Source organism: Siphateles boraxobius, unplaced genomic scaffold (genome assembly GCF_051911475.1).
Source record: "Siphateles boraxobius isolate OS27281-9 unplaced genomic scaffold, OSU_SipBor_1 33, whole genome shotgun sequence".
Classification (NCBI taxonomy): Eukaryota; Metazoa; Chordata; class Actinopteri; order Cypriniformes; family Leuciscidae; genus Siphateles; species Siphateles boraxobius.
In genome coordinates this window covers 12,688,432-12,704,271 of record NW_027508953.1, presented here as the reverse complement: position 1 = coordinate 12,704,271, position 15,840 = coordinate 12,688,432, and the positions used below count along the sequence as shown (strand labels likewise).

General features: G+C 41.1%; 1 long non-coding RNA gene across 1 annotated transcript; it reads right to left on the bottom strand.

Moving 5' to 3' along the window:
• Positions 1–7,629: 7,629 nt before the first annotated feature.
• On the bottom strand, positions 7,630–8,461 carry LOC143701944 (uncharacterized). Its single transcript, XR_013190210.1, has 2 exons — positions 8,333–8,461; positions 7,630–7,785 (listed from the first exon to the last, which is right to left on the bottom strand). It is a non-coding gene; the product is annotated as an uncharacterized LOC143701944 (long non-coding RNA).
• Between the last annotated feature and the right edge of the window lie 7,379 nt (positions 8,462–15,840).

Sequence of the window (15,840 nt, the reverse complement as noted above, 5' to 3'; positions counted from 1 at the left end):
CTGGGTAGACGGGACGTGAACAGCCTCTCGCTGGGCAGACGGGACGTGAACAGCCTCTCGCTGGGCAGACGGGACGTGAACAGTCTCTCGCTGGGCAGACGGGCGTGAACAGTCTCTCGCTGGGCAGATGGGACGTGAACAGACTCTCGCTGGGCAGACGGGACGTGAACAGTCTCTCGCTGGGCAGACGGGACGTGAACAGTCTCTCGCTGGGCAGACGGAACGTGAACAGTCTCTCGCTGGACAGACGGGGCGTGAACAGTCTCTCGCTGGGCAGACGGGACGTGAACAGTCTCTCGCTGGGCAGACGGGCATTTCCTCCTCCTTCTCCGTCCGTGACGGCGAGAAGTAGGTCCTGAGCTGTCCCTACAGATGGACGAAAATTGGGTTGACCCAAATGTGGCGATGGTGTAGTCCGGGCAATCCAAGTAATCGTCGTCCATATAATTATCATCCAAATTCACCCAGTTAAACTCCTCGTCCTCCATGCTGCTGAGTCCACAAGTGGTCGGATCTTTCTGTCACGATACAATTTACAAAAAGTGGAGAAGAGGACTCAAGTGCAGTAAAAGGATATTTATTAACAAATGAAAACAAAAACACAAAGCAAAAACCCACAAGGGGGAAAACATAATCAATGAACCATAATACAGAACTGAACTAGAATGACAAACACTGATCAAGAACACGAAGACCATCACAAGGAACAGGGGTAACATAAGACAAAGATCCGACCAAGACAGCAAACAAGAAGAGACTTAAATAGGGAACGAATCAAGAGGGAACAGGTGGAAGAACTCAAACACTAATCAGGTAACGAGGGGGAGGGATCAAACCATGACAAGAGCACATGGCCCAACATAACAAAGACACCCATGTGCAATACGAGACAGGACAGACACGTGACAATCCTGGACTGCCTCATACTCCAGGGCTGTAGGAGGGGTGTTGTCTGTCTTTAGAGAGGCCAGGGCTGCCCCCACTGGCTCTCTCAGCTGATAGAGATGTTCCAGCATGTTTTAAGTGCTGTTCCAGCGAGTGTCCACTTCAATTATCCTTTTCAGAACTGATCTCCCCATCTGCTCCTGTACTTGGGCCAGTCTCTCTTTTGCTGTAGTGCTGGTTCGGAAATAGGTCACAAGTTTCCTACATTTGGTTCGAATGTCATTGAAGCTACTGATGTCATCAAAAGATTTCCTCACAATAAGGTTTAGTGCATGTGCAATGCATATCGCATGCCTAACATTCAGTGATCGTACACATGCTATCATGTTGGCTGCAGCATCAGTTACCATTCACTTAACTGTATCCTTTATGCCCCACTCCTCCATGAGCTTGATATGTCCAGTAGCCAAGTTCTCAGCAGTATGGCTCTTAGGGAAATGCTGTACACCTAGTAAAATAGTGCAGAACTTGTCATTGTCATCTATAAAATGGCAATTTACTGCTAGGTAGGCATCCATGTTTAGCGATTTCCACATGTCAGAGGTAAGGCTTATAGCCTGAACTTTCTGCAACTGCTCTCTGTCCTTCTCCTTAGCCTCCTTGTACTTATGATCAACCATGACCTTCAAAGCCTGTGGATAAAAATAAATGCAGTTACTCTTGCTTTTAACATGTTACATAATGATGAACCACTTTATTAATAACATACCTTTCTAGTTGGGATCACATAAGTAGGATCCAACACATGCAGGAGCTCCCTCAACCCATCATCATCCACAGTGGAAAAGGGTTGGGAGTCCTTGATGACCATGTTCACCAGGGCCTCATCACCATTTTTTTTTGTTGGAATCTATAATAAAATAAAATGCAGGTGTATTGTAGGAGCCTAAAACATTATTTAAATAATATTTTTTAATGATTATTATCAGTTACTTTGACTACTGTGTGGATGGTTAGTAGTTTGTGCATGCTTGTGCACTGCTCGATAATGCCTGAGCATGGAGGAGGTGTTATTACTGTATGTCAGCTCCTTTAGGCACAGCAAGCATTTCACCTTGAAACATAAATGAATAGACATGAAATATAATACAGCCATATAGTGAGGATTATTATATCAAGACAGTAAAATAATAGTAATAATACAAATTGTGTTTGTACCTTTATTGTGAGCAACCATTCCAAAAAACTCACAGACAGGGGAGGATTTCCTCTTTCTTGCTGGCTCCATTACAAGGAAAAAGGAAGAGTTCACAAAAAGCAAACAATTCCAAAAGTTCAGTCCAAATCCAAACATCTAAAGCAATCCAAATAATCTTATCTAATTAATATAACAATACTATAATATAGCTACTATAACTAATACTAACAATTTACTATAACTAATATAACCTGATATAATGTAATAATAAACAGCCCTAACACATATATTGCACAACAACGACGATGAAACAACTCTCTTAAGCCTGTTTTATGCTTCTGCGTCGAATCGACGGCGTACCCCCGCAGACCCCTCTGCGTCGCCACGAACCCCTCCGCCGTAGCTCGACGTGCACCTCCAAAAAATTGTAACTACGCGTCGAGGCGACGCAGACCACAAGGGCTGTGATTGGTCAGATGCACCGCGATGCAACTCAACCTGACGCAGAACCATAAAACGGCCACGACGCCGTAGGAGTGACGGCGTAGCTACGCCGTGGAGTTGACGCAGAAGCATAATGAGGCCTTACGGCGGAGGGGTTCGCGGCGACGGAGAGGGGTCTGCGGGGGTACGCCGTCGATTCGACGCAGAAGCATAAAACAGGTTTAACTCTGACTCGCTGACACTACTACAACTGCTTCTACTACTCCTGACAACACCCACAAGGTGGCGCGAGTTTCGAACCCCCTTTATCCGGAAACGACACTCAAACCGAACCGATGACGTATCCACACAAACCGAGGCCTCGTTTGTCATCAGTCACGTGATTTTCACGTTAACAACACAAGCCTCGAATCGCGGCTTCATCTGGCACGCCCATTTTTGCTCGACACAAGCTCCGACGCCTCGCTTCAAATGTCACATCACTAGTTAGCTGCCTTGGGGGCGAGAGAGGATAGTTAGAGGGGGGGAAATTATTAGAGTGTCACCAATTACCTCGGAAGATTACTTGACTGTCACCCACATTCCACTGAGACTCAGCAAAGTAGCCTACTATGACGCGAACATCAAACGGACTCGAAGGAACTTGAGCTGTAAACACCGCCCAGCGTGCAGTTTGGTGGCGGCTGGAGGTTGCATGCACTAACTACCCTATATGGATGGGTCTTCTTCACCCTGAGGGAGGGAAGTGCTTTTAATTTATTCCTGTATGAATGAACTGTTGTGAGTGTGTAACGAATAGCGGGCCAGGGAGGGAGGTCGGGGAATTGAGACCGGAGAGTTCCGCCCTATACTTGTGTTCACCGTGTGCCTATGGATTGGGGTGACCCGTTGAGTTTAAAGCACTGTGTGACGTGTTAAGCGTGAAACTTACTGTGTGTAGATGACTTGTGCCTTGCGGGTCTTTTTGTGTGTCTGTTCTCTCATTCGTCTCTCTACTGGTATCCGTGATCAAGAGTCTTATCTATTTGAAATAAAGTGTAAACCCTTTCTGATTCAACTGACTGGCTGTTGAGAGTTTTTGATCACCGTAGGGCTGTTCATGAGGTTTATTACACTCCAGTCACGCAGCGCAGCTCTTCTGCCACTCAGTCCGGCTGAGGGGGGCGTGTTCCGGCGGGAAAGTGACGTTAATGCACTCCCTGCAAAAATCGCGGCCAAATCGCGGGAGCAACTTCAGGTTGGCAGTCCAAGCAAAGAGTATCCACCATAGACATCATACAGAGACTAGATTCCCCATTGGCCGCTGTGGCGCAAGAAATGCGGCCGCCATCTTAAACCGGTCATACTCCTATTTGCGTTGCATAGCAGCAGTAGATGCCAGAGCACTGTGCAGCATATTCCTGCTCAAATCGGCGGACCATCACTCGGAGATTACTTTTCACAAGTAAGATTTAACATTTAACATTACTGTACTATTGTTTGTATTTTGTGAGTAAAATATTCAATGTGTCCTGTATCGTAGCTACGTGTATGACCTTTGCAGCAAAAAAACCCGCGTGAAAATCAGTTCGGTATTCAGTGACATATGATTAATTAAATGCGCTGGCAGCTCATTGCACCTGCCAAACAGATTACACTGAGCGGAGCGGGTGGCCGGTTTAAGATGGCGGCCCCACGGCTTGTCCGCGCCAATAGGCAGTAGCGGTCGATAGGGCGTCTATCTATATGATGTCTATGGTTCCACAAGTTTCCTACGTCCCATGAGGCATTGCGTCAAAAGTGGGCGCGACTTCCGGCTCGAAGTAAACAAGCAGGAGTTGACACTCATTCATTCATTAGTTGACCGTCATTCAAGATTTAGCAATCCAAACTTAATGATGTGGGAACACAACCTCAACGAAATTAAAAGGGGTGATATAAATGTACCTTTACCATCCGCGGTAGATGGTTGGGAGGATGACGTGAAGAAGTGGCCTCGTATCACGTATGGTAACATTTCTAGCTATTTTGTAGATTCAGTAGCCTGTGATGGTAAGGCGATGAGCAACCTGAAAAGCTCAGAGGCATATCAATATCTACACAGTGATAAAGTCGGTCGAGTGTTGTTTAAGGACGTCGGAAACGACCTTGCGTATCTAAAAGCTGACATTGAGCCGAGCCAGAGTTTGCAGGTAACACATCATAAGGCTTGGGTGCTAGTTTGAGTGGCAGGTGAAGTACAGACAGCGGGTTGTTCATGTATTGCAGGGCCAGGACGCTCTTGTAGTCATGCAGCAGCACTTTTGTGGAAGGTCAGTAAAGTTAGGACAATTAAGGGCACCAAATGTATTACTGTATTGTGTATTATTGTATATTTTTTATTAATTAATAAATGTACTAAACTGAAATGTTTACTGTGTGTCATTCATGTTCTGTATGTGTTGCTTCACAGTAGCCTTGACTTAAAATATTTATTTATAAAAAAAATACACACTGAATAAAAACATATTAGACACTTAGTCATTGGCTTTTGAATTTATTAATAAGAATAAATTAATGTGTCATTTGCAGATTTGGTTAACAGTTGTATTCAGAACATTTCATTAAATAAAAATAGTAATACTATACTGTGAAAGTACACACACTTCTCTCTTTTGCAGAATATTACGAGATTGAAAAATATTAAGAATTTAAATTTACACAGCAAAAAGAAAATAGCTGTCTATGAAACAACAACTAAAAGAAAAGGTGTTGGTATATCAAGGCAAGGCAAGTTTATTTATATAGCACATTTCATACACAATGGTAATTCAAAGTGCTTTACATAGAAGAAATTAAAAAAATTAAAACAAATAAGAATAATTACAACAGTTTAGAAAAAAAATCAGTGCAAGTAAAAGTTGTGTATTGGTTTATACAGTTGATAAAGTTATAGAGAGAATTGAACATTTAAGCTCAAGCTGATTGTGTAAGATATGGTGTCTATGTTCTAGAAATAAGCTCTCCTCGCAGATTTACGAGTACTGCACAGATTTTTAGTATTCTGTCGATTTTAGGGACAAAATGAATTGGCACAGTTTGAGAGAGAGGATCTTGTACACCTTAAGACGTCTGATTGCTCGCTCAATGTGTATGCGGACATTAGCAATGCGTCTTGGGCGAGTGACCTGCTCATTTGTCAGCTGGCATTTCTTGCGCGTGAAAGCTGGCATGATCAAACGAACATTCCGTTCCTTTAGCAGATCTCTGATGGTGAAGCCACGGTCCCCCATCACCTCATCTCCAGCACGCAAATGGTCGAGAAACCCAGAGTTCTGTGTGATGAATCTATCGCTACATTTGCCACCGTAAGCCTCTGAAATGTACAGAGGGCGCAATTGCTACTAGATACTTGACAGTATTGTTTGCATAGTAGTCAAGTCAAGTAATCCTCATTTATATAGCGCTTTTAACAATGTAGATTGTTTCAAAGCAGCTTTACAGAGATAAACATATAATTTAAGATAACAGAGATTGGTTTGGTTTTATAGTGGCTCTTGAAAAATGTTTTTTCCAGCTAAAGTTAGTTTTGATTATTTCAGTTCCGTCTAAATGATCATTTGCTATTAAATTAGGGGCCGCTAAGACGACACCGTTCTCTCTAAACAGACTTTAAACGTGAACCTGTGATAGACGCTGATGGCGTTCACATGCGCATTAAGAATTGATTCTATAGTTATGTGCGTTTGAATATATGTGCGCAGGTTTGTAATTCCTTACAAACCATGCCTAAACAAACTACTTGTCTATAAATTAATAAAGTAGTGACTATAAGATTCAGTTCTTGAGTCCAGATTTTTAGCCTTCTGCAAGACACTTTCTGTGCAGTCAATGACACAAGTTGTGTTGGGGAAATTGTCCTTAAAAATTTGCGGCAAAGTGGCTTTTATTGTTTCGCGTGGCAGCCACTGAATTAGTTTAGTGCGGTTTTATGTACAACCACGAACAGCACATGTTGTCCCTGAGCTCCGTAACGACATCTCTCATTAATGTTTGCGACTTTAAATAGTAGAAAAATGTACTCGAAAAATACCTAACCTCTTCGCTATGTAACACAAAATACCGTTGATTTACTACTTCCGCCACCTAACCGGAAGTTTCACCCACGTTCTATTTTACAGTAGCGCCCCCCGGAAACAGGTGGTATCCAGGGCAGTGGCGGTTCTAGAGGGGGGGCCAGGGGGGCCCGTGCCCCTGTGACAACCCAGCCAGACAGAGCCATATCTGAACCCAGCTAACACAGCTCGTTGTGACGACGTTGTCATTTGGTCAGCGCGACATTACTTTATTGACAACGTTGTGAGGACGTCGTGGTAAAGTTCCATTTTTTATAATCTTGGTTAACGTTCCAGAAACGTCGTGGGCACGTCCTCAAAAGACGTCGCTAGTTTATCCCATGGAGAACGTTGTGAGGACATCGTGGTAAAGTTCCATTTTCTTATAATCTTGGCTAACGTTCTAGAAACGTTGTGGGCAGGTCCTCAAAAGACGTCGCTAGTTCATCCCATGGAAAACGTTGTAAAGACGTGGTCAACTGGTCACCAGACGAAAAATTAACTACACGAACAGGTTTTAAAAGTTTTATTAAAATAGAAATAACAGAACAAAGATTTTTACAGCATTAAAAAAATAAATAACTGCGCAAATACTAATAGTATTAAAGCAGGACCAATAAAGGAAGGGGGAGGGAGGGGGAAAGAATAAACTATTTTGGAGCAAAACACTCTTGTGTCATTAATCTTTCACCAATCTGTGCCTTTCCTGTAATGCTGACATTAACCTACCATTACCATGACTTTTAAATACAATTTAATGTGTTCTTCATAATGCAAATCACAGTGCACATATTCATGCACTAGTGAAAGAATCCCCCATTGTGCAGATATTTTTTTAAACCGATTAAAAATTTGAATTAATGTATGACAATGCTTATAAGTGGATATTTTTCATGCCACTATATATATATATATATCTTTGCATCCTCCCAGAGATGAAGTGCTGTGAAATAAATAATTGTCACATAGCAAATCTCCACACAAGCACAATAAATCAAGGTAAAACAAACTTGACTACAACTACAGCCAAAATGGAAAACCCTTTTATTGTTGCTAAGGGTTTAAAATTTAAGCAGAGTAATGCAAACAGAAATGCAGATCGACAGTCGCTGAATCGGATGAAAGCAATGACTCGAAGGGCAGAAGAGGCCAAAAAGGATGGAAACAAGTCCAATTGCTGAATTACTGGAAAACAAAAACACAAAAAAGATACAGGTAAGACATACATTCTCATGTAATCTTGGGCTATATCACATTCTACAACCATAATTTAATGTTAATTTAAACTGACAAACTGTCAAAAAGTCAGGCTGCAAAAGGTGACTCTGCAGGCTCTGACCAACACGCATAACAGGAAATTATACTTCTGCATAATGTGTCTCTTTTTACAACAAAAATGTGTAAATGTTCTGCCTGTATTCAGACAGTCTCATGCATACAGATACCTATACGGGCTACAATCACCTACGTAGGCGAAATTTGTTAGACATTTCTTAAACTAACATAAAACATTAATTTTTCTGTTATAGTGTTGCTACCAGATTTGTTTAAAATTTATTTTGTTTCGTGAGGAGAACAGTTGCAAAGTTCAAAGTTGCAACTGTTCTTCTCACAAAACAAAATTAATTTTAAACAGTTGCAAAGCTTCAGTTTGATTGATATAACTTAAAATGCACATATATAAAATAGTGATAAGGTGTCAGGTAGTTGTGTGGCATTTTTATTTGCTTACCTACAGCTTCATCCTTCAAGCCAGGAAGTAAACTATGACACCAGGCACTTGAACACAGAAACAGAGGGCACAGTAATGAGCATCAATTGAAAGGTTGCGTGAATGCACTCTCTAAACAATTTCCCCATGAATGAACTATCCATGTATACACAGAGCAACAGCATCAACATTAGCTGCAGAGTCATCATTATCATCCAAGATGTTAATACATTAATCCCAGCCAGAACATCTCCTGGTGGTAAGGCAGCATCCAACTTGCTTCAGCCCGACACTGGATCCCCTCTAATGTATCTCATCATTTTCTTCCAATCCAGACATTCTTAACAAGCTATAGCCTAATTTACCTGCATGTCATAATCCCCTGACCCAGTTAGGGTTGTAAAGGTATACCGGTATAATGATATATCACAGTATATATACACACACAATTAAACTGAGGGGCACACTAAGTGCACTACTGGTATGCTACATATGGCTGTAGTGAAACTCAGCGTGGGTGTAGGAAGAAGACAGGGTCGGCGGAATTGGGACTCGCACTTTATTTAGCAACAAAAATAAAGTAAACAAAAAGGTGCGCTCGTGCGCCTTCACCGTAGTGAAACTCTACAGCAATGTCCAAACACTCTTCTCTCATGGAAACACCTCAGTCCGTTTGCCAGTGTGCTCTGTTGCAGTCGCGTGCAAGTCCCAGGCCTCTCTCACTCCTCTCTCATTCCCGGCAGCTTATATGCGGTCTCCACGCCAATCACTGCAATCAGACACAGGTGTTGATCGTCTGCACTTGACCCACTTACTCACCGCACAGCTCGCTGACTCGTCTCTCACTACAGACTTCGCAAAACCACGCCCCCCTCGCCACAATGGCCTTCACCAAATTCCAACCAAGTTGCCTATTATATTCAATTCAATTCAATTCAAATTTATTTGTATAGCGCTTTTCACAATACACATTGTCTCAAAGCAGCTTTACAGAAATTGCATTTCGGAAATGTACATAGAAAAATACAGTTAGTTAATCAAGTATTAATTTATGGCATAACATATCGCCGGCTTTGAGTCGTCTCTTCACAGGCGTCGAGTCGTCTCTTCACAGGCGTTGGGGCATCTGAAGTCTCCGTGAGAGGCTGGATACAAACTGGAGCTGACGAACGCTATTTACCTCGGGACTAGCGTCCCGAGATAACAGCAGAAAGGCAGATGGGAAATAATTAGCATAGCTGATGTTCATAATGTTAATGCATTCGAACTGATTCAGCAGTATCAAAGGTTAAGCATTAAGTGAATGCTTGGTTAAAGAGATGCGTCTTTAATCTAGTTTTAAACTGGGACAGCGAGTCTGAGTCTCGTACAATATCAGGAAGGCTATTCCAGAGTTTAGGAGCTAAATGCGAGAACGCCCTCCCTCCTTTAGTGGACTTAGATATCCTAGGAATGACCAGAAGCCTCGAATTTAGTGATCTTAAAGAGCGCGATGGATTGTATGGCGATAGAAGGTCTGTTAAATACGCAGGAGCTAAACCATTTAGGGCTTTATAGGTCAGTAGGAATACTTTGTAATTGATACGTAACTTAATAGGTAACCAGTGTAGAGATGATAAAATAGGAGTTATATGATCATATTTTCTTGATCTAGTAAGAACTCTAGCAGCTGCATTTTGCACTAACTGTAGCTTGTTGATTGAGGATGCAGGACAGCCAGCTAATAAAGCATTACAGTAATCTAGTCTCGAGGTCATGAATGCATGAACTAACTTTTCTGCATCAGAAACAGATAGCATGTTGCGTAGCTTAGCAATGTTTCTAAGGTGGAAAAAGGCTGTTCTTGTAATATATGAAATATGATTTTCGAAAGTCAAGTTGCGGTCTAGTATAACACCCAGGTCTTTTACTGTAGTGGATAAAGTAACAGGACATCCTTCTAAATTAAAGTTGTATTGTAAGGGATTTTGTGGGTAGTTTTTTGGACCAATAAGTAGTACCTCCGTTTTATCTGAATTTAATAGCAGGAAATTACACGTCATCCAGCATTTTATATCATTTAGACACTCTGTCAATTTAGATAAGTTAGTGTTTTCATCTGGTCGTGATGAGATATATAATTGAGTGTCATCAGCATAACAGTGGAAATTAATTCCATGTTTTCTTATAATATTACCAAGTGGCAGCATGTATATTGAGAATAGCAGAGGGCCTAACACAGATCCTTGCGGCACTCCATAGTCTACTGACGTTATCTTTGATTTTTCCCCATTTAGACAGACAAAATGGTAACGGTCTGATAAGTAAGATCTAAACCAGCTTAATGCCTGTCCCTGAACACCAGTGTAGTTTTGTAGTCGATCCAGGAGTATTTTATGATCGATAGTGTCGAAGGCAGCGCTTAGATCGAGTAGAACTAGTATTGAGATACAGCCTTGGTCAGAAGCTAAAAGTAAATCATTTGTAATTTTAACTAGCGCAGTTTCTGTGCTATGATGCGGTCTGAATCCCGACTGGAATTTTTCATAGATATCATTTTCTTGTAAGAAAGAGCACAATTGAGCGGACACAATTTTTTCTAGTATTTTAGACATAAATGGAAGATTTGAGATGGGTCTGTAATTTGCTAAGTTATTTGGATCTAATTGCGGTTTCTTAATGAGAGGTTTTATTACTGCCAGCTTGAATATTTTTGGAACATGACCTAAAAATAAAGACGAGTTAATAATATTAAGAAGAGGCTCTTCGACTACAGGTAACACTTCTTTCAGTAGTTTAGTGGGTATTGGATCTAATAAACATGTTGTTGGTTTCGATGCAATGATAAGTTTATTTAGCTCTTCCTGTCCTATAGTTGTAAAGCGGTGTAGTTGTTCTAGAGGGGCCATAATTGAGGCTGAATCATAAGACATCACAGAGGATTGTATATTTACAATTGTGTTTCGGATGCTTTCTATTTTCTCATTGAAGTAATTCATAAAATCATTACTACTATATTGTAATGGAATATTTTGCTCTGGTGATGTTTGTTTATTTGTTAGTCTAGCCACGGTGTTGAATAAAAACCTTGGATTATTTTGGTTATTTTCTATTAGTTTGCGGAGATGCTCAGCCCTGGCTGCTTTTAGAGCCTTTTTATAACGTGACATACTGTCTTTCCACGCGATTCTAAAGACCTCTAAATTAGTTTGTTTCCATTTACGCTCTAAGTTACGAGTTTCTCTCTTGATTGCATGCGTAGCACTGTTGTACCATGGTGCTTTAGTTTTCTCTCTAACCTTTTTTAATCTAATTGGTGCAACAATATCTAGTGTACTAGAGAACATGGTGCTCAAACTGCTAGTCATTTCCTCTAGTTCATCTGTTTGTTTGGGTTCACTGCGCAGCTGAGATAGATCAGGTAAGCTATTTGAGAATCTATCTATAGTGGTTGGAAGGATTGTTCTGCCTGGTCGATAACGTGGCGCAACGTGACAAATTTCAGCAGTACGTATTATACAAGTTACCATGTAATGATCAGTGAGATCATCACTTTGCGGTATAATATTTATATCAGTTGGATTGGTTCCATATGATATAATTAAATCTAGTGTATGATTTAGACGATGAGTGGGACCACTGACGTTTTGCGTGACCCCAAAGGATTTTAATAAATCTGTAAACGCAGTCCCTAACGCATCATTTGTATTATCTACGTGTATGTTAAAGTCTCCAACAATTATTGCTTTATCGACATTGACCAATAGATCTGAGAGAAAGTATGCAAACTCTTTTAGGAAATCAGCATAGGGCCCTGGAGGTCTATATAGGGTAGCCAAGGCTAGAGATAATATGGATTTGTTTCTTGCATCTAAGAGCGTAACATTTAGCACAAGTACTTCAAACGAATTAAACCTGTGACCTGTTTTCTGAGTAACATTAAGAATATCTCTATAGATTGTTGCAACACCGCCGCCACGACCGATCAGACGGGGCTCATGCTTATAACAGTATCCTGGTGGAGTGGACTCATTTAGACCGAAATAATCATTTGGTTTAAGCCAGGTTTCAGTAAGGCAAAGTACATCGAAACTATTATCTGTGACCATTTCATTTACAATAACCGCCTTAGGTGTGAGCGATCTAATGTTTAGAAGACCTAGCTTTAGAAGTTGTTTTTGTTCACTGATATTTAGATTTTCTGGTTTAATTACAATAAGATTTTTGCTAGATCCTACACTAGATTTATTGTTTGGCCTCACTAAGCGAGGAATAGACACAGTTTCTATATAATGTTCTACACTACTTATATCAATTAAGTTGGGACAGCAAAGACTGTGATTTGGACTTTGACTTACTAGTCATATGGTGTGTAACGTCTTGGAGATGTTGTCCGACAGAACAGCCGCTCCGATTCTGCTGGGGTGCAGGCCATCAGCACGGTAGAGCCTAGGTCGCTCCCAGAACAGATTCCAATTATTTACAAAGAGCAGTTTCTGTTCATTACACCATGACATTAACCATTCATGTAGAGCAAATAATCTACTGAACCTTTCTTGTCCTAGTCGGTACGTGGGAAGCGGTCCAGACACGATGATCGTTGCTTCAGGCGATGTGCTGCGAACCGTCTCGATCAGGCTTCTGTAGTCCTTCTTCAGAACCTCCGTCTGCCGCAGCCTGATGTCGTTCGTCCCCGCGTGTAGGACCACAGCTCCGACGCGCTCGTCACCGTTCAGGATCTCGGGAATCTGTGCAGCGACATCAAGAACACGAGCACCAGGAAAGCAGTGAGTGCGCACCTTACGCTTACCTGAGGTAGCACGGACATGACGGACCATGGAAGTGCCGATGATCACGGCGGCGTCACGTTCCGGCTCGCGAAGAGGGGAGAAGCGGTTCCGGGTGGAGATCTCGAAGACCGGGGGGGGGGGAAGTCCTTGGTCTGGTCCTGGCTCGTGTCTTCCGCTGTGGGATCACCCAGGGTCCGTGGTGTTGCCTCGGTGCCGGAGTGAATGAAGGCAGAGATGATCGCGTCCTCCTGGGCAGAGAAACGCACGGAGTAGACGAAGTCGGAGTCAAAAAGTTACTAACCACTGACTTGTGAGCATCGGCGCGTGATGTTTCAAGCGTTGATCGCCGATCTCGCAGCTCGGCTTGCTTCACCAGCAGAACACGGATCTGCTTCTCCACCGACTCCAGCTCCAATCGTACCGAAACCAGCTCGAATGTGTCCTCACCTGCACTCAGAGGTAACGTTAGACACACATCCGATATGTTCGCCATTATAACAGATGAACAGTAAATTAGTAGTGATACTACCAATATCACTACTAATTTAGGACTGAAATGATGGATATAACACGTATCCTTTCAGTCAAACGGGTGTAAAATGAGAGGGTCGATAGGCGCGAGGCCACGCGTGAAATGCTAGCGGGCTAAAGGCTAGTAGCCGAGATTCGGAAAGTTGGATCTAAGTAGCGATATCAAAGCAATCCGATTGTTTTTTATAAGGAATAGTGTCGAGGATAAGTTCACATGATATAAAAATAGAAAGTGCTTGTTTATAAATGAGTGGTAAAGAAGAAAATCAGGGATTAATGAATCAATTCGACGGAGCTCCAAACACAAACACAGATCGCACGCGCATGCGCAAAAAAAAGTTATTATATCATTATATCATCAAATATTATATCATTATGTCCAGAGTGAGAGCGGAAATAAGACATTTAAAAATGCATAGAATGCTCCTCGTCAGTCATACTAAATAACTGCCATAAAGGAATTAACGTTTGTTGGTTGAAGACGGTGGTGGATATAGACCGATATAGACGAGTTCGAGTTGATTTTATTTTTTTCATATAAAGATTGTTGTTCACGTATTTTTTGTTTTTTAATCAAGGTCCATTAGACCACTGTCCCCGCTAAAACATACAGTAACATTTGTGGTAAGTGAAGTTACGTTAAATGTGTAAGGGATAATGTAGAGCGAATCTGAGCAATCCGACAGGCTGATCAGGACCCCGACGCGAACGGAGTGGTCTTGAATCCGCCTGAAGGGGTTGTATTCGCTATAACAACAGCATCGCTATACATTATCCCACTTATTACATGGCTACCTAACAAATAAATCAATGATTTGACACAAAATATTGATTTAAAAAGGAGTTTATCCTCCAGAGCAAACATAACTGTGTCCATGGCAACGCTCTGTTTTTCATGGCAACGGTGTGTTATACAGCGGTCTTTTATCAAGAAATAATAGACCGCATACTACATTAGAATTCAACCAAGCCATGTTATAAATGAATATATTAACCTTTCGTCCACAGCAAACGTTATACGCTGAGGGTGAAGTGTGCAAGACAAGTTACATTTCTTGGGCGAGCGATGCGCGAGATCATGCAATGCAGAGCTCGCGAAGCACAATCTGTCGAAATAATTGATTCTTGAATAAAATACAAGCTAACATTTGATGTAGTTATAATTAAATACATAACAAACGTTTAACTTATAAAACGTCTTGCCTTTTTTAAAGTGTTTCTGTATCCGCAATCTTCCAGCGATACATCTTACGTTACCAGCCGTGTGTGTGTGTATAAGCGGATATGGCCCAAGTTCTTTCTTCTTCTTTTTTTTTTTTATTGGCGGTTGGCATATATATATATATATATATATATATATATATATATATATATATATAAATATTCTTGGTTATTCATAAATTCGATCGAATAAGTCTGTTTCTTTAAGGTATCTCATGATAGCTGCCAAGCTGGCCATGCTGATGGTTTTGATGTAGAAAAGGAAAGTAAACCCTCTACTGATAAATGTGTGTAACCTAATTCTTTAACTTGTTCTAACAGTATGGTTCGTTCTGTTCTGTATGCTTCACATTCTATTAATACATGCTCTACCGTTTCTCTCCTGTCACAATTAATGCATAATCCTGTTGCGTGTTTTCCTAAATGATTGAGATTATGATTAATACCTGGGTGTCCAATTCTTAGCCTTGTGATTACAGATTCCTCCCTTCGCTTCAAACCGACCTGCCTCCTTGTTTTCACTTGTTTCTGTATTTTATATAAAAAACGACCTTTTGTCTCCTTTTCCCATTGCTCTTGCCATAACCCATTGATTCTTTTTTTTAATGATACATTTAATTTCCATTTTACTCAATGGAACTGTCCATTGTATGTCTGACTTAAGAGTTTTTTTAGCCAAACGATCAGCTTCTTCATTACCCTCTATTTCAACGTGAGATGGGACCCACATAAAACACACTGTAATATTAAGATTTTTTAATCTATATAAACTATGAAAGATTTCATAAATCAAGTCAGGCCTAGAAACAGATTTACAATTTGCAATACTTATTAATGATGCCATTGAGTCTGAACATATAATATATTGATTAGCCCCAACCTCCTCTATCCATGTGAGTGCTAGTAAAATAGCTAAAAGCTCCACAGTGTACACTGCTAAATGATCTAAAGTTCTTTTTAAAATTGATTTCTGAAAATGTGGTATATATACTGCTGCTCCCGTCTTTC